The sequence below is a fragment of the Symphalangus syndactylus genome, chromosome 10 (assembly GCF_028878055.3).
Source record: "Symphalangus syndactylus isolate Jambi chromosome 10, NHGRI_mSymSyn1-v2.1_pri, whole genome shotgun sequence".
NCBI lineage: Eukaryota > Metazoa > Chordata > Mammalia > Primates > Hylobatidae > Symphalangus > Symphalangus syndactylus.
In genome coordinates this window covers 47,246,607-47,267,392 of record NC_072432.2, presented here as the reverse complement: position 1 = coordinate 47,267,392, position 20,786 = coordinate 47,246,607, and the positions used below count along the sequence as shown (strand labels likewise).

General features: G+C 34.4%; 1 protein-coding gene across 3 annotated transcripts in view; it reads left to right on the top strand.

The window, feature by feature from the left end:
• Positions 1-20,786, top strand: part of CCSER1 (coiled-coil serine rich protein 1) — a 1,484,089-nt gene that overhangs the window by 740,776 nt on the left and 722,527 nt on the right. The gene's annotated exons all lie outside the window — the stretch shown is intronic.

The following is a 20,786-nucleotide window of genomic DNA, read 5'->3' as shown; positions in this document are numbered from 1 at the left end:
TTGAGTGACAGAAAGTCTCAATGAAATGCTGAATTTATCAGATACATAAATCAAATCATCAGCTGTTACAGCAAATCTGCCAAATTAGGAAGAATTCAGCTACCATCATTACTAATCCCATTACTACAAATTCCTTGTTTCTTACTCTTTTCATTCCAAATGTTCTCTTCCTGATCCTTTTACTCTTTTTTTTTCTCAATCCTGTCACTGACACTTCTGCAGCTTGGTGTCAGTTCATTGTCTGAAGTAAGTCAGTCAGTCACCTTGCAGTCCCCATCTCCTGCCCCCAAGAGCTCCTCCTCATTGGTGTTCTCCAGTGACCTCCACTCCCTGGTATTAGCTGAGGTCTCATATCAGGGCAAGTCTTCCTAGTCAGATGATCAAAGTCTCAAAGGTGTTGGCTGCTGGTACAACAGGATTGGGATTCATATTCTGAGGTTAGGCATGCCTCTCACCTTTTAAGTAACTTAGTTGAAGCTCTCCTTGAGAAAATTATGAACTAGACAAAAATAACTCATGGTACCTCCCAACTTGCAGAGGTAGGCTCCTTTAACCCTCCTACCATCTTTTCTGGCCCTCAGCCTCTTTTTAATTCCATCTTTCAAGGCATCAGGTTTCTGATTCAGCCTCAGTCTTTTCTTATCATGGAAAAAAAATCATCTCCTTGTTCTTAAACACAATAATTATCAGCCTAAGTGAGCTACCTCCCCCAGAAATGCCTGTCACCATTTCAGTGAATTTTAAACACCACTGGGGGAGAAAATTTCTCTTTGGCAGATGTTAAGATATTTCTGAAATAATACAGTTGTATATGTTAACTTGTAAGAAGTTCTTTATCTCTAAATTGTAAATTCTAATAGAGGTAATAATCACTGTTAGTAAAAATTGTAATAAAAATACATACAGAATATTTATAATGTACTAGATTTTCTTATTGAATCCTCGGAACAGTCCTATGATGTCATATGTGATTATCCTCATTTTACTTATCAGAAAGTTGAAATGCAAAGAGGTTTGTAAACTTGCCTGAGGTTGCCTGACAAAGAACTACAGAGACCTCAGTCTTATAAAGAATATTTCTTAAAAAATTCTGTGTCTACTGAATTGAAAAAGAAAGTCAGGTCTGTACTGAACTCATTGTAATCCTCATGGGGTCAGAAATGTCTAAACATTCTTCAGCCAAATTATTTCTCCTGTTTTTCAGTATCCAACAAGTACTACACACACTGAAACTACTTAGAAGAAGACCAATAGACCTACCAAATGAAAACATTTTAATAAGGAGATTTAAAAGGGAAAGAGAGTTATATACACAGCGATATAAACCTTCCTTAATGATAAAGCATATAAAACCTACCCTCAGCCTCTTTTTAATTCCATTTTTTAGGCATCAGGTTTCTGGTTATGTGATACAGAATACAATAAAGACAATCTAAGGTAGAATTAAGATTTTCCAGATTCAGCCCACCACGAAGAATTATACTGGCTGAGGATACTACCAGTAGGGAATAAAGATTCCATAAATAACAAAACTCACCTTTTCTATTTTTGAGAAGAGTGTGAGAAGAGAGAGAGAAAGATGCTATATCTTTTTTATTTACCCCTACTTGACTTTCAACAGACCCTGGTTCTTGCCTACCTTCTCACCATGTGCAAGAAGTTGTGCAAAATGATTCCAGTGCATTCTTGTAACTGGGTAAATTGAAGGTTAACTTCTTGGGCAATTTGTTACAGAAATCAGACAAGCTTCAAGTCTATTCTTGCACCATTTCCCTCCATTCTAAATGAAATTATACATTCATACATTTGGGAACCTCAGAAATTCCAATTTCCAGAATATCTAGAAGAGATGTTAAATCTAATTTTTAAAAAACCACACTGGCCAGGCACGTTGGCTCACGCCTGTAATCCCAGCACTTTGGGAGGCCGAGGCAGGCAGATCACGAGGTCAAGAGCTCGAGAGCATCCTGGCCAACATGGTGAAACCCTGTCTCTACTAAAAATACAAGAATTAGTTGGGCGTGGTGGTGCGCACCTGTAGTCCCTGCTACCTGGGAGGCTGAGGCAGGAGAATTGCTTGAATCTGGGAGGTGGAGGTTGCAGTGAGCTGAGATCGCGCCACTGCACTCCAGCCTGGCGACAGAACAAGACTCCATCTCAAAAAAACAAAACAAAACAACAACAACACCAACAACAACACATTAATTAGAAATCAACAATGACAGAGAGATCAACACATCTGGAATTTAATTATGAGAAAAGCAAAAATGTAGTGGGTGCAAAGGAGAAAAAGTTGTAAAGAGCCCATGTAAAATTAAAAATAAAATGACAGGCGGGGCACGGTGGCTCACGCCTGTAATCCCAGCACTCTGGGAGGCCGAGGCGGGCGGATCACGAGGTCCGGAGATCGAGACCATCCTGGCTAACACAGTGAAACCCCGTCTCTACTAAAAATACAAAAAAATTAGCCGGGCGTGGTGGCGGGCGCCTGTAGTCCCAGCTACTCGGAGAGGCTGAGGCAGGAGAATGGCGTGAACCCGGGAGGTGGAGCTTGCAGTGGGCAGAGATTGGGCCACTGCACTCCAGCCTGGGCGACAGAGCGAGACTCCGTCTCAAAAAAATAAATAAATAAATAAAATGACAAACTAAGTTATAATTAAATTGAGGTAATATAGTTACAGACTTTGGAAGAATTCAGAATACATAATTATACTGATAGTAAATATACAACTACATTTTTATATATTTATTGTTTTGACAATAACTTAATGCTACTGTGCATTAAATACTTCTTAATTACAGTTGAATTCAAAAACTTCAGCTATAATGCCAGTGAGAAACAGCACATGGGGATATATAAAAAGTAGATTAAAGAGGAAAACAATTTTATATTCCTAATTCATCACGCTATTTTATTACTGATTTATTCTACCCTTTATGCTTTAATATCGAATGCCCTTCCTTGATTTAAATAGACTTTGAAAGGGCAAGAGTAGAAAGAGTAGTGAACAAGAAGGCAATAAAATAAATTCGGAGAAACAATCCTTTCTATTTTCTGAAAATATAATGGAGACTTAGCCCTGACTTACAGTTTTGTTTTTATATATTACAATTTGATAACCTATGTTGCTTGCCACAAGAAAATAATCTCTGGTAACAATTTAAAATGAATAAAATAAAACAATACCAATATTTTAACTAACTAAATGGGAAAATAATCACTTGTAACTTTGAGGAAATGCGTTAACATTTCTGCATGTCTTTTCATTCAAAATCAAGTCAAGTCTTTTGAAAGTGGGCCTGGAGATACAAGTGAAAAAAAATGATTTTGAGTTGTAAGTAACATGAAGAGAGAGAAACAAAACAGATGTTTTCAATTTTCTATCCAGTACAGGGTCACTTGATGTTACTATAGCATTAGTAAAGCTTTTTAACTCTATATTGAGCAATTGTTTAGTCCTCCTTTTCAGGGTCAGTAGATAGCTATCAAAATTTGTATTTTCATTTTCATTTGACTAGAAATTTCATGCATGAAATATCAGAAATATTTCTAAAAGTCAAATTGCATTTGGTGTTACATAGCAATGTCATAGTTTGTCAGATAGTCCAATTTTACTGTTAAAAATAATACCTGATCAATATTCTACGAAGGTAAAAGAACGGAAGAAATCAAGATATACAAAGAAGTTGTATCAACATCACTTGAGAAAAACTGTCAACTGTGTGAAAGAATCAGTATATTATTATGAATAAGAATTCCATTTACAAATGATTTCAATGTATACACTAAATTCCACAGACATGTCCTGCTATTGTTTTACTTTTACTCCTGAAATACAGAGAATCTCGGAACCTGCCAAGTTATAGAATTAAAAAGTGTTAATTATCTACTGGGTGTAATAAATTTATGCAATGGTAACAACACATAATGATGATAAATTCTGCTTCTCTTACTGACTCACTCTCTCCTACCCATCCTTCTCCCACCCACGTTAAGTAATATTAGACAAACCTGATTATTGTTTCTTCACAGGAGTTAGTCCTTACTCAGATGATTAATTTCTGTGAATCTAGAACTGTTTTCAATACTTTGGGAAATACTATACACAAAAACAGGAATGGAGAAGGATAAGCCCATTAGGGAAACTGCTAGAGCAATTTTTTTTTATAAATAAATGTTGCAGTATTATTGATAGTAACCAAGATATAGAAAGAGCTTAAATATCCGTCAACAGATAAATGGACAAAGGAACTGTGGTATATACATAAAATGGAATATTATTCAGCCTTAAGAAAGGAGATGTGCCATTTTCCATAGCATGGATGATCCTTGATGACATTATGCTAGCAGTGTCATACATTTTAACAAGATATATGTGTATATATTTGCACAAATATAATCTTTTAATGTTTTCTTTAAAAACTCAGTTCCTCAAAATCAGCTCTTCTTTATTTGAAATAGTAGCTGACAGTATGGGTAGCACAATAAAGTATGAAAAGTAGATAGGCTCAAAAAATACTTGAAAATAGCTTAAACTTATTAGTGATGCCTAAAAGTAAACATTGCAGGCATAAAGAGCCTGTTTTCTTTTATGCTCAACAGCAAACTCTGTTGAATCACAATTTCTTTTGTTGAATAGCAAAAATCTTTCCAGATTTAAAAAAAAAGTCAAAATCGCCTACATGTACTCTAGGAAAAAATACGGTGTTTAATAAAGCACAAAAACAGTGATTATAAGAAATAACAAAAATTGGGTAACTGTTGTAGACAGAACATTGTCATTGAATGTGACACGACATAAAGTAGGGGGGACCTGGATTCCGGTATTTGGTTTGTCACTTCCTAGATATGTGTCTATGAGAAATGTATTTTATTTCCCTGGGCTTCAGACTCCTCATCTCACACTTTAAGGATTAGACTCTAAACTCCTTTCCGGATAGATTGTAGCAGGTGCTGCTGGTGCTGTGTTCATATCCCCTTATATTATTTTACCTTTTTTGTGTGTGGGTGTGTGCACATGTGCTCCAGGTGAATGCTCACTCTAAGCAGCCAGCACTGGACTGTCTTTGTCAGTGAGCGGTCCTTAGCTTTAGGAAACAAAGGACTACATTGCCTGCAGACACTGAGAGCCTGAAACACATGGGCATGCCCAGCTTTGCTCTCTTCACCAATAACTTGGCCTGGACTGGGACAATTCTGAAGTGAGATTTCCCTTTCTCCAGAGCTTTCCTGTGGGATGAAGCCAAAGCCACCCTCTCAGATCTTGAAGCAGTCCTTTGGATGTACTTCTGTTTTCCTGACTTCCTCACTCTCCTGCTCTTAGTTCTCCTCAGAGTACTTCCTAATAAGTCACTTTCACAGGAATTCTCATCTCGGAGTCATCTGTTTCTGAGGATTCCAAGCAATAATATTTTGATTTATTTTGTTTTGGTTTGACATTGGTTTGTGTGAACTCTAATGTCTGGCATTAGATAAGGTACATAACTTCAGAAAAAATTGTAAAAAACTACTCTACTATAATCTGTATGAGTAAAACAAGTCAGTGTAAATATCATTTTAAATAAGACCCGTAAGAGACTATAGTTACGTTATATAGCAAAGTAACAATAATATCCTCATGGAGGTTCTTGGCATCTGTGAACTACTAACATAGATTCATGTAAATTAGATAATTTCCAAATAAACTTAGGAAACTTACCAAAAATGTAAACTATTTTGAGAGTGAAACAGAAAAAGCAAATAATAAAAATAAATAAATAATGGAACTAAAATAAATAAAAAACTAAGTGAATTGGGCAGTCTTATGAATAAATTTTAAAATGTAGAATTAATATAGTATACTAAGAGTAAGGTTTATTCTATATACAAAGGGATATTATTAATAAGTGGCTAATCAAATATATTTATATAATGTCAGTGTCAAGTAAACACAAAGATTACCTCAATTTTGTGTTTTCATTTACTTTTAAATTAAAACCATGTTTTAAATGTACTATTTTTATAGTACTCATAATATATATTATATACGTATCTAATTTTTAAATTATTTACAAGGATTTAAAAATACTTGCCTGTGGAAGTACATGTTATTTTACAATACAAGAAATTACTTTGATAAATACTAATTGTGGATTTAATCAGATCAGCTGAATGATATAAATTTACCTTAAGACTAAAATATTTCTGAGAGTGAGGACTCCTTTGATATATGCCAATGTATCAAAATACTTTTTTCCTTCTGGCAAGTGAAATAAGAAGAAAAATCAGCACAACCACTATATCTGGCATTTATTTTCTCTCTTTTACCAACTGATTTCCTTGAATTCAACCTAAGAGTGAGGTTTTCATTTGTGTGAAGAAAAGTGTAAGGTTAACAGTACGTTCACTCCTATTTTGCAAGGTATTTTTCTTTTGCTGATCAATAATTTCAAATATTGCTCTAAAGTTTTACTGTTCGACATATATCATTTTGACAGTTCCTTAAAGAATTTAAATGCTACCTACAAATGTAATATCAACAAGATCTATACTGGAGAGTAGTCTACACTGCTAAACCAACTTCATTCTTGCTATAGTGGCAAACTGCAAAAGAAAATTCTCTTCCCCACCTTCTTCATTTTGTTCCATGTAACTCATTTTATTCATGTGCATCATCCAGCAAAGCAAAATAAAAATTTGTTTTTTATCTTGTTAAACATAGTGTTAGATTTTAAATACATTTATCTAAAGTGTATTTCATTACTGGCTTCATAAAATCTGAAGACGAGAATTGCTACACATGGGTAGTTTTTTTGATAATTAAGAAAGGGTTATTCATACCATTATATCTTTACTGGCAGCAGACCTTTAATTTTACATTTCTCATCTTGCTTTTATTTTTTAGCCACTCTCTCCTTGCATTATTCCTTTTTTAAAACTTTGACTAGATTACGACTATCTATACAAAGAATATGTAAAGTCACATAAAGCTGTAAACCATCCAAAGAAGGATTTTGCTTATTTGCCTGCTTTTCAGAAATTAGCATTACTACTCCAGCTTTCCCTTGATTTATATTTATTAGGTATATATTGTCAATTATTTTATTTTCCATATTGTTGTGGAACATTATACATACAGCATATTGTTGGATTTTGTTCTCACATCTTCAATTTAGGATCTTCGTCTTGTATTTGATTAGCTTAATCTATCTTCATTTATTTTAATTTCTAATTTTTTTTCCATATCCTGGACTTTCTAATTCAATTCTAGAAAATTTTCTTGTGGTGTTTAACAGTTATATAGGCCACTTTTATTATTGTTTTCTTAACTTAAAAAACACATATATAATCACTTCTACTATTTCTTAAATGCGTAAATGGCTTTATCTTCCGTAATACTAAAGGAACACATTAGTATACCACATTTATTTCGTCTTGTGTTCTCTTCACCTCCCATTGCATTACTAATACCTGGAATATTACTTCTAGTACTATGAATTTTTCTTTTCTTTGTTTATTCATTTATTGTAGTATATCAATTTATATAAAATGATTAGATTGCTCTATTAATACTGTGATTACAGAGGGCATTTATTTTGTTCAGTTAGTTGTATATCTTTTGGACTAAACTTCTGAGTACTACTATTCTCAGGCACCTACTTCATTTGGCCTGTGAGCTCATATTATCTGTGCAATATTGGCTTTTTGGTGTTGGAGGAAGACCAAAGGCCAGACCATAGTCACTGTCAGTCTAGAGTAGTCCAAGGTGTATATATGTGGGAGTTAGGGCATAGGACATGGGCTTTCTAATAGAAAGTCCTGCACACCACCAACCAGAGTTACCACTTGATTTTACAAAGACCAAGCAAGGAACGACTCTACTCAGAATTTCACTCGTAAATCCTTTGGGAAGAGAATGTAAGGAAAGGACAGTTTTACAAAGCTGTAATCTGTAAAGCTTAGAAATTGGATTTCAGAAGTAAATGACTGAATGTCTCTGGCATGTCAGCCCCCACATACTTTCACCTCACTCAGAAAAACCCTTGCCCATATAAATATTCACAACTGTGGTTTGAGGAAAAGAAGATAGGCATTGATTGTCCAAAAACAAGTAGATGGGAGGGTGGGATGGCAAGTGGTAAAGCAGAATTTAAACTGTCCTTCCGATGCTATCTCTGGCTTCTCTTTGCCCTAAGCTGTGGCCACCCATTCACTCTTCACACAGAAACATTTAAAATAGACTTCTTACTGTTTTTCTTCTTCTTGTTAGATCTTGGATTCTGTCTTTCTCTCCTTATTTTGTTCTCAGCATTATTTTTATAAATATTAACCAGCAACCCATGCAAGTTGGACATCTTGTTGAACACCTGAATTATTGTGTGTGTGTGTGTGTGTGTGTGTGGTGAATTTGTATCTCTATTTAATGTGTTATTTATAGAAATAATTTCTATTTAATAGTCTATAATTTGCCCTGAAACTCATTTCCCCTTTTAAATTATTCACATATTTTCATTTTCTGTTATTTTGTTTTACATACACTGACTTTATAGCTAGATAATATTGTTGTAGAGTTGAAAATCTATGTTTATCTTACAATAAAAAAAAGTTATCTATGTAAAATGAAAATAGGTGTTCTGAAATAGGGCCTTATAAATATTCCTTTGAAAGGACACTTCATGAAGTGTGAAAATGCCAAGCATCGGCTAATAAATCTTTGTGACAATTTCTGTTTAAATGCAGTTTTTAAATAATGCACCAATTTAAAACGTAAAATAAATAACATAATGAGACAAGAAATCTTATCCAAAATTTTATTCTGTTATGAATACAATTGAATACTGCTAGATATTACTTACTTTATAGCTTAAGAAATCTCCATGCATCATTTTAAGGGCTCAAACCACCCTATCACATTTTTTTAAACTAAAACAATACACCAGTCAAAGGAAATAGTTGATGTATGTTTGATACTATGAACATACTTACTTACATGAAAGCATCAACATGAGCGCATGGCCCTGTGTTGAAAATGCCGAGGCAACAAATATTGTAAGACAACTAATACTTGTTTAAATTTCAGTTCTTTTAGTTGATTCTTTTTACTCCCCAAAACAACTTGTTTGTTCTGGGAAACATTGACTCTATAGTCTTACTGGCTCCATCTCTCCCTATCCTCTCTCTACTCTGCCTCCCCTTTTTTGTCTTCTTCTCAACTTGCTTCTCCTGTTCATTTTTGCCTTATTCTTTCACCATTTCTTTCCTCCTCCTTCCTCACATTTTCTCCTCTTTTCCCTTCTCTTCTTCCTCCATTATCAAGTAGTAATGGTACCATTTCTCATACTTACAAGTGCCAATGATGGTTCTACTCATCATTCACCAGACACTTTCCACGTGCTGTACACTGTGCTTAGCCTTTTACTATAAGAGTGATTACAGTTGGCAGTGCTCGGAATTCAATGGGAAGTTCAATTTAATTGGCATGTGGTTTGATTAAAATTATGCTCTGACAGTTTTAAAATTAGATTAAAATAGACTAATTAATTTAGATTAATCAAGATAAATTTTAAAACTCTAAAATTGTGTGTATACGCTTTTAATAAAATATATAGCTTCTTAATGTATACTCTGTCCCTAGGTTGATTTAAACTTGGAGCAAAATACAATGCTTCAGGTGTAAATATTTAAGACAGTTCAAAATGAAATAATACTAAAATGAAATTAAATTGCTTATAAATTTATTATATAAGATTGTTATTCTTTAAAATATCCTGGCTGTATTCTTTCTCTTGCATTAGGACACCAGCCAAAAACCATATGGCACATAACATCAGTAGATGTTATCATATAACAATAATATTTAAGGGTGCCTGAAAATGGTCCTCTTGGAGAAAATTAGTTAATAATATAAGCAGATGCAAAATTGCCTCTAGGTAGGCATATATTTTTATCAGCAAAATATTTGATGATTGGCTTCCAAGGATAAATTCACTATAATGAACTTATGTATTAAAATTGTTTACAAGAGATTGGTAACATTAGACAACTCAAACTGGGTTGTTCTCTGTAAGAATAAATGAAAGTCGCAAGATTTGCCTTAAGCACCTCTTTCAAAAAGAATAAAAATACAGAAAACCATTTGTACTGTAATTGCAAGAATCAAACTAGTTTTACTTTATAGATTCACAATGAAGTAAAATGTATAAAATCATTTACATTTTAAATACCAAGGATCAAGATCCCTAGCCAAGTGAAGAAGGTAGGGTAAACATAGTTGAGGCTTTGGGTGAAGTATAATAAAAAATAAACATTTGTTAGAGAGCTTATCAGAATCTTTGAACAGAAAGTTGTGTATATTATATATATATATATTTCCCCCCTGGGGCTTATAGTGTCCTGGAGAGTGGTATATCATACAAATAGCCGGTGAGCAGACCATGAAGAACCAAATGAATAATGCTAAACTATTTCAAATGTATGTTGAATTTATAAGGGACCAATGAAACATGATCTGATTTTATTTTAGAAAGGTGAGTTTAGCTGCAGTATGGAGCATATATTAAGTGATACAAAACTGGAAGAGAGAACACTGTTAAATGGTTGCTGCAATGATTCTGGAGGAAAAAATATGAAGGGCTATGCTAAACACTGGTAGATAAAGCAGAGAGGAAGGAACAGCTCTAAAAGTTATTTAGGAAAAAGAATTATTTGAACTTATAACCAGAAAAATGTGAGAAGCTAAGTATCCAGGATGACTCCTAGGGTCTATAATGGGAGATTCTTTGATGGCAATGCCTTTTACTGGTACAAGGAATCTGCAGGAAAAAAAAAAATTAGAAGATGACGAAGTTTGTTTATACTATGCTGATATTATGACATATCTAAGTGGATATGCCTAGTAGGCAAACTGACATATAGGATAGGCATTGTTAAAAAGAAGTTGTGTAGATTTTAGAAATAAAATGAGTGTAAGGAGAGAAGTGATCTTTCATAATTTTGGTTTACCAAGTTGCAGCTTTCTATTATTATTCATAGTTTTAATTCAAGTAAATTATTCTTAAGTGACTGGCATCACAAATATTTTGGTAATATTCTGAAAATAATTATTTAAAATTAATGGTTTTGAAGGGAAATTGGTATAATAGACAAATCAGATAAGATAAAGTTAGTGTACATACAGTTGGTAATATTCATTTTCCCTTGTTAGTAAGCCAATATGAACCTGAAATAACATAGTGTGTTTACTAATCTAGCCAATATTTTTAAATATAAATTCAATACTGGGAGCACTGGTGAAAAACTGGTACACACATTTTATTTCTAGTGACATTTTTGCTTGTTAACAATATTTTGGGACACAATTTAACAAATATTTAGAATGAGCCATGAAGATATTCTTAAAATTCTATTTGATTAATTCTATTCTTACAATTTAATTTAAGGAATAATTGAAAGTAAAAATAGAGATATGCAAAAAATGTTTAATGTGGTCCAAAAATTAGTCTAAATATCTTCAAGATTTATCAAATAACATAACAACAGAAAAATGCAATGGTACATACCCATTACAGATTCACATGTAAAGAAAGGAGAGTGAAATTAAAAGAATTTCTATGAGACATTGAATCTTAGACATTTTTTCTTTTTTTCTCTGAAAATTGTATTTCAATTGAATTTTGTTTATTTTTAGGGACCAATTACACTATTTTTTTACTCTAATATATACATATAAAATCATAACATTTTTATTTATTATAGATTCTTGGGTTCTTTTGCAGGTTTGTTACATGGGTATATCGTGTAATGCTAGTGTTTGGGTTTCAAGGGAACCCATCACCCAAATAGTGAAGAGAGTATCCAGTAGGTGGTTTATCAACCCTCAACTCCCTCTCATAACCTCCCCTCTTTTGAAGTCCCCAATGTCTATTATTTCCATCTTTATATCCATGTGTAACCATTGTTTAATTCCCACTTATAAGTGAGAACATATGGTGTTTGATTTTCTGTTTCTGAGTTATTTCACTTAGGATAATGGCCTCCAGCTCTATCCACGTTGCTGTGAAGAACATATTTCATTCTTTTGTATGGCTCTGTAGAATTCCATGGTTTATAGATACCACATTTTCTTATCCAATTCATGTTTGATAAACACTAAGGTTGGTTTCATGACTTTACTATTGTGAATAGTGCTGCAGTAAACATAAGAGTGCAAGTGTCTTTTTGATAAAAAGATCTTCCTTTAGGTAAATACCCAGTAGTGGGGTTGAAAGGTAGTTCTATTTTTAGTTCTTTGAGAAGTCTTCTACCATTTTCCGTAGGGGTTGAACTAATTTACATTGTCCACGAACAGTATATAAGTATTCCCTTTTCTCCATATGTATACCAACATTTGTTATTTTTCAACTTTTTAATAAAAGCCATTCTGACTGGTTTGAGATGGTATCTCATTTGCATTTCTCTGATGATTAGTGATGTTGAAGGTTTTTTCATATGTTTGTTGGCAACTTGTATGTTTTCTTTAGAGAAGTGTCTGATGACCTTTGCCCACTTTTTGATGGACTTATTTATTTTTTCTTGTTGATTGTTTAAGGTCCTTATAAATTTTGGATATTAGTCCTTTATCAGAATCATAGTATGCAAATATTTTCTCCCATTCTGTAGGATGTATGTTTACTCTGTTTATAGTTTCTTTTGCTATGCATAGCTCTTTAGTTTAAGTAAGTCCCATTCGTCTACTTTTCTTTTTGTTCCATATGCTTTTGAGGTCTTTATCATAAATTATTTACTTAGGTGAATACCCAGAAGAGTTTTTCCTAGATTTTCTTCTAGGATTCTTACAGTTTGAGGCCTTACTTTTAAATCTTTCATCCATCTTTTTTTGTTGTTGTTGACAGAGTCTTGCTCTTGTCACCCAGGCTGGAGTGTAATAGCACGATCTCAGCTCACTGCAAACTCCAAGTTTCCAAGCAACTCTCCTGCCTCAGCCTCCTGAGTAGCTGGGATTACAGGTGCCTGACACCATGACTGGCTAATTTTTTTTTTTTTCTTTTTTAGTAGAGACGGGGTTTCACTATGTTGGCCAGGCTGGTCTCGAACTCCTGACCTCAGGTGATTCCCCTGCCTTGGCCTCCCAAAGTGGTGGAATTACAGGTGTGAGCCACCATCCCTGGCCTTAAATCTTTAATCTGTCTTGAGTTAATTTTTGTAGTATGTTGAGAGGTAAGGATCCAGTTTAATTCTTCCGTATATAGCTAGTTAGTTCTCTCAGCACCATTTATTGAATAAGGAGTACTTTCCCCATTGTTTATTTTTGTTGACTTGGTTGAAGATGTTCATTGTAGATGTGTGGGTTTTTTCTGGGTTCTCTATTCTGTTCCACTGATCTATGTGTCTGTTTATGTACTGGTACCATACTGTCTTGGTTATTAGAGCCATTTGTATAGTTTGAAGTTGGATAATGTACTGTCTCTGGCTTTGTTCTTAATGCTTATGATTGCTTTGGGTATTTAGGCATTTTTTGGTTCCATGTTATTTTTAGCATTGATTTTTCTAATTCTGTATAAAATGACATTGGTCATTCGATAGGAATTTATTTGAATCTGTAGATTTTTGGGGGATGTGTAGTCATTTTAACAACATTGGTTTGTTCTATCTGTGAGTGTATCATGTTTTTCTATTTGTTTGTGTCATTGATGATTTCTTTCACCAGTGTATTGTAGTTCTTGTTGTAGAGATGCTTCACCTTCTTGGTTAAGTGAAATATATTTTTAGGTATTTTATTTTATTTTTTGTGGCAATTGTAAATGGGAGTGAGTTCTTTATTTGGTTGTCAGCTTGAATATTGTTGATGTATAGAAATACAATTGATTTTGGGTACATTAATTTATGTCCTGCAACTTTATTTAATTCATTCATCAGGTCTAGGCATTTTTTGGAGGAATCTTTAGGGCTTTCTATGTATAAAATCATGTAATCAGAAAAGAGAGATAGTTTGACTTCCTCTCTTTTATTTACATGTCTTTTCTTTGTTTCGCTTGCCTGATTGCTCTGGCAAGGACTTCCAGTATTATGCTGTATAAGAGTGGTGAGAGTGGATATTCTTGTCCTGTTCTAGGTCTTAGGAAGAATGCTTTCAACTTTTGCCCATTCAGTATGATGTTGGTTGTGGGTTTGTGATATATGGATCTTATTATTTTGAGATATGTTTATTTGATGCCTAGATTGTTGAGGGTTTTTATCATGAAAGGATGTTGGATTTTATGTAAAACTTTTTCTGCCTCTACTGAGATAATGATAGGGTTTTTTTTTTTAATTCTGTTCATGTGATAAATCACAATGATTGATTTGCATATGTTGAACCATTGTTTCATCCTAGTAACAAAATTCACTTGATTGTGATGGATTATCTTTTGATGTGCTGTTTGATTTGGTTTGCTAGCGTTGTACTGAGGATTTTTGCATCTGTGTTCATCAGGGATGTTGACTTATAGTTATCTTTTTCTGTTGTGTCCTTGCCAGGTTTTCGTATCAAGATGATACTCGTTTTCCTAGAATGAATTAGGAAGCATTCCCCCCCTTGTTTTTAATAATTTCAGTAAGATTGGTATCAGATCTTCCTTGCAGATCTTCTTTGCCTATCTGGTAGAATTCTGCTGTGAAACCCTCTGGTCCCAGAGTTTTTTTTTTTTTTTTTTTTTTTTTTGTAGATATTTTTATTACTGATCCAACTTTGGAACTCATTATTGGTAGGCTGAGAATTTCAGTTTCTTCCTGGTTCAATTTTTAGAGGTGGTGTAGTTCTAGGAATTTATCCGTTACCTTTGGGTTTTCTAGATTGTCTGCAAGAGATGTTCATAGCAGTCTCTGAGAACATATTGTTTTTCTGTGGTATCAGTTGTAATGTCACTTTTGTCATTTCTGACTATGCTTACTGAAATCTATTTTTCTTGGTTAATGTAGCTAGTGGTCTACCAATTTTGTTTATCCTTTTAAAGAATCAACATTTTATTTCATTTGATACTTTTTTTGATATCTGTCTCATTTAATTCTTCTCTAATCTTGTTTATTTCTATTTTTTTTCTTCTTCTAGCTTTGGGTTTGGTTTGTTCCCGTTTCTCTGTTTACTTTATGTCTGGCATTAGGTTATTAATTTGACCTATTTCTATTTTTTTGGTGTAGGCATTTAGTAATATAAACTTTCCTCTTAACACTGCTTTTTCTGTGTCACAGAAGTTTTCTTATGTTGTGTCTCTATTTTCATTTGTTTCAACTTTTTAAATTTCTGCTTTAGTTATTTGCACAAAAGTCATTCAGGAGCAAGTTGGGTTTTTTTTGTTTGTTTGTTTTTTTTTTGTTTTTTCATTTTATTATGTAGTTCTGGTATTGACTTCTAATTTTATTGCACTGTGGTCTGAGAAGTTGCTTGATATGACTTTGATTTCTTTGAATGTGTTGAGAATCTCTTTATGATCAAGAATGTGGTCAATTTTAGAGAACGTTCCATGAGCAGATAGGAAAAATGTATATTCTGCAATTGTTGGGTGGAGTGTTCTGTAGATTTTTTTAGGTCATTTGGTCAAGTCTAATTTAAGTTCAGAGTTTCTTTGTTAGTTTTCTGCTTTGATTATTGGTTTAGTGCTGTTAGTGGGGTGTTGCAGTTCCCCACTACTATTGGATGACTGTCTATCTCTTGGTCTAGTAGTATTTGTTCTATAAATCTGTGTGCTTTGATGTTATATGTGTGTATATTTGGGATAGTTAAATTTTCTTAAATTGAATCCTTTAGCATCACATAATGCTCTAATTTGACTTTTTAAAAAAACTGTTGTTTCTTTAAAGCTTGTTTTATCTGATACTAAAATAGCAAGCCCTGCTCTTTCTTGTTTTTCATTTGCATGATACATCTTTCTTTATCTTTGTACTTTGAGCCTAGGGCTGTCATTTTGCATGAGGTATGTCCCTTAAATGCAGTAGATGGTTGGGTCTCTCTTTTTTTTTTTAATCTGATTTTCGATTTTTGTCTTTTAAGTGGAATATTTAGGCTGTTTACCTTCAACGTTAATATTGATATGTGAGGTTTTGTTCCTGTCACAGTATTGTTAGCTAGTTGCTTTGTAGTCTCTATTGTATAATTGCTTTACAGGATCTGTGAATTTTGTACTTATGGGTGCTTTTATGGTAGCAAGTATTGTCCTTTCATTTCCATGTTTAGAATTCCTCTGAACATTTATTATGGGGCCATTCTAGAAATCTCTTAGCATTTGCTTGTCTACAAAAGACTTCGTTATTCATTTGATTATGAAGCTTTATTTTGAAGGATATAAATTCTTGGCTGGCATTTTTTTTTCTTTAAGAGGGTAAAAATAGGCCCCCAATCTCTTCTAGCTGATAAGGTTTTTGCTGAGAAGTTGGCTGTTAGTCTAATGGGATTTTCTTTATGGATAACTTGTCCCTTTTCTCAAGGTGCCCTTAATATTTTTTTCTCCCCCTTCATGTTGCCCTTTGATAGTCTCATGACTATATGCTTTGGCGATGGTCATCTTGTGTAGTATCTTACAGGTGGTCTCTGATTTTCTTTCTTGTATTTGGATGTCAACCTCTCTAGAAAGTTTAGGGAAATTTTCCTAAATTATTTCTTCCAGTATTTTCCAGGTTGTCTTTTTCTTCTTCCTCAGAATGCCAATATGTCATAGGTTTGGTTGTTTTTCATAATCCCATATTACTTAAAGACTTTCTTCATTTTTTAAAGTTCTTTTTGCTTTATTTTTGTCTGAGTTAATTCAAAAACTGGCTTCCAATATCTAAAATTCTTCTGTTTGATCTAGGCTATTGTTAAAGATTTCAACTGTATTTTGAAATTCCTTTCATGAATTTTTCAATACTATAAGTTCTATTTTTTTAATTTTGTTTTGTTTTGTTTTAGTATAGTTATCTCATGTTTTATATCTTGCATTTTTTCTGGTTTCTTTGTGCTGAATTTTAACTTTCTCTTGGATCACATTGAATTTCCTTGAAATACATATTTTGAATTATTCATATGTCATTTTAGATTTTTAATTTTGGTTAGGATCCATTGCTAGATAGCTAGTATGATCCTTTGGAAGATATCTAGATACTCTGGCTTTTTGTACTGCTCAAGTTGTACTGATTCTTTCTCATCTAAGGGAGTTGTTTAACTTTTTATTTTTGTATTTGCTATCATTTAGATGGAAGATTTTTTTTGTATTCCTTTCCCCCTTGAATGCTTGAATGTGTGATTGTGTTGTATGTTTTCTGTGATATTTTGGCTTTATTTCTGGGTGCTTTGAGGGGCCCAGTGCTCTGTTTGGGTTTCTTGGTTGGGGCTAGCTTCTGGCTTTTTCAGTTGCTGCTTGTTGTAGTGATGTATTAGACATATGAACTGACACACTGCTTCCTGCAAGGCTGAGGGTGAGGAGGAAGGACTCAGGAAGCTTATTTTATGGACTAGCAGTGAGCCCTTCTGGCAGCAGGTTTTTAATTTGGTTGTGCAGTTCAGGATCCAGTCCAGTAGATGGTGATTATGAGTAACAGCTGTCTTGCCCTCAAGTAGGTTGATGATGAGTGGAAGCACCTGCCCTGACCAAGTGGGCTATGGCAGGAAGAGATCCTGTTGGGTGTATTGAGATCTCAGGGGAGGGGACAAGGGGGTGGTGCACTAGCTCCTTGTCCTGAGTAGGCAGGGACATGATCCATTTCCCTATCATGCCCCTCTCACAGGGCACATGTTCATTTCATATAGACTTTGACCTTTTGTTCCTGGATGCAGCACAGCTGCAGTTGGCGGGTACACCCTTTGGCAGCTACCACCGCACATTGACCATTCTTTAAAATTGACTACATTCTTGATTATAAACAGTGTCTCAATAAATTCAAAGAAATCAAAATCATATTGATATGGTTTGGCTCTGTCCCCATCCAAATCTCAACTTGAATTGTATCTCCCAGAATTCCCACGTGTTGTTGGAGGGACCCAGGAGGAGGTCATCAAAACATGGTGACCAGCCTTTCCCATGCTATTCTCGTGGTAGTGAATAAGTTTCACAAGATCTGATGGGTTTTTCAGGGGTTTCCACTTTTGCATCTTCTTCATTTTCTCTTGCCACCATCATGTAAGGAGTGCCTTTCACCTCCTGCCATGATTCTGAGGCCTCCTCAGCCATCTGGAACTGTAAGTCCAATTGAACCTCTTTTTCTTCCCAGTCTCGGGTATGTCTTTATCAGCAGCATGAAAACAGATTAATATACATATCAAGCAACTTCTCAGACCACAGTGCAATAAAATTGGAAATCAATACCAAAACCACCAAGTAAAGGGAAAGTAGACACCTTCCTCTACTCAAGGCACATGGCTACTGCCAGAGCTTTCAGGCACCACAATATGATTAGACTGTCATGGTTCATTGATTTTCAGGGAACAGATCTATTTCAATACAAAAATTAGCCAGATGCGTTGGCAGGTGCCTGTAATCCCAGCTACTCAGGAGACTGAGGCAGGATACTCACTTGAACCCAGGGGTGGAGGTTTCAGTGAGCTGAGATCACACCACTGCACTCCAGCCTGGGTAACAGAGTGATACTCTGTCTCAAAAAAAAAAAAAATAGGTAAGACAGGTAAACATAGTAACCAACCTGAAAGTAATAAACATAGACATACATGAATTTTTACTGTTTATATTTAAAATTTTACTATTGATTTTTAAATTCCTAATAGCTTATTTAAATGAAAAATTAATAAATTTTTTGACAGGAAACAAAACTATACATGAAGATGGCAACTTATGATTCTAACACCATTTACTGAGATCTTTTTATATGTTTATTCCTTTTGAATTGGTTTCGTTTCTTTGACGCTTGGTCTTGGTTTTATCTTTCTCTTGACTGGTTCTCTTTTGATTGTAATTGTCAGAAGGACAGTTTGATTTATCTTAAACTAAACGGAAATTTATCAAAAGACCATGGGGGTGACTCAGCAAACAGGACTGAGAACCAGTGCCAATACCAACTGTGATTAACAGCACAATTGATACTTTCACTCTCTGCACTCATTTGTGCTGTTCTTTAATTTTGTCTTCTTTTACTTCCTTTTTTCTTTCTTTTTCTTTGTAGAAGCAAACCTCTGCTATTTCTCTGGTCTACTTGAGCATAAACTTAACCATTGCTTGCTCTCAAGCATTTTTACTTTTGACTTAGGCACCACAAAAATATTAACTTATTTTCTTTTTATTCCTTATACCATAACTGCCAGAAAAGTTTCCTATTCTAGCTCGGAAAGAGGATCTGCTCCCTGAAAATCAATGAACCATGACAGTGTGATCCTGTTATAATGCCTGAAAGCTCTGGCATTAGCCATGTGTCGTGAGTGGAGGAAGGTGAAGTTCCCGGGAAAGTATGTATGTGTGACGGGAGCAATAAGGGGGGGCCTGGTCAGAAAAGTAGCATGTTTGCAACCATCTGAAGTAAAGAATGCATTCATGTAAAGATTCCTTGTGTTCTTAGCCCAAATACTAGCAGTATTTATAGCTTTCATCAGCTAAACCCTCTTATATGATGTGTATCACTACATACCTGCTTGGATGCTTCACAGTTATCTCACTTTTCATTATGCTCAGTATCTCCCATTCGCCCTTATTTTCAGTTCATCCTGCTTCTTCTTCGCCCACTCACCCCATCTCCAATTGAACCTGCTTCTCCTGAAGTGTTTCTCATATCAGGAATATCACCATCAACCAGCCTCCCATTTGCTCAAAACAGAAACTTGGGAGTTGTTCTTGACTGTTCCCTTTTGCTAAACCTACCAATTACAATTAATTATTCACTTTTAAATCTAACTCTTATTTTGAGTCTGGAAAATAGATAGGACTCTATCCCTTTTGCAAAAAACATTTCCTCTAGACGATTGCATTATCCTCTAAATTTCCTTTCTCCGATATCATCCCTACCTCTAATTTCTTCTGCATACAACAGACAGAATGATGTTGGTAAAATACAATTGAATTGTGCTAGAAACATTTCTATGATTTCCCACTGATCTAAACATAAAATTGAGCATTTTGTAGAGCCTACAATTGTGCCAATATTCTCCTTGCTCACTACGTTCTAGTCACACTACACACACACACACACACATATATTAGTTTCTTAAGAAAAAATGCATATACTCCTCCCCCACTCCTCCTGAACTTTATCCAGTTTTTCTCTCTGAAACACTCCCTGGCTTACTGCCTGGCTGTGCCCTTGTCCTATAACCTTAAATGTCATTTCTTCACTAAGGCCCACCCTGAGTGTCAAATAGAAATGGCATCTTTATGTTATTCTCTCTTCTACTCTTCCCTTTATATCACTTACCAAAATTTGTCATTTTTTACCTGGTTAAACATTTGCTTATTGGAATTCTATCTCTCCTATGAGGTAGAAGCAGTGAAACAGCGAGAACAATGACCGTTTGCTTACCACTCTCTATGTCATGAGAGCATTGTGTGCTGCTCTCTATACATCCCACTCCCTTTGCTCAGAGCCTGAGCCTCTTCTGCTAGCTGCATAGTGGAGTTGTGTCCTACTCAGGAGTTGGACTCTAAAAGGGCTCACTGTGAACAATTAGCCAAAATGCCACATAGTTTTGTTTATAAATATAAATATGCAAAATAATACAATGTATGTTTAAATGTACAATTTTATTTTAGTTCTAATTACACAGAGAGAAAAAGTGAGCACAGTTTAATTTGCATAATTAAATGTGCTATTACTGATGGATGAATTAATAAATTGCAGATACTCATTAAATATTTGTTGG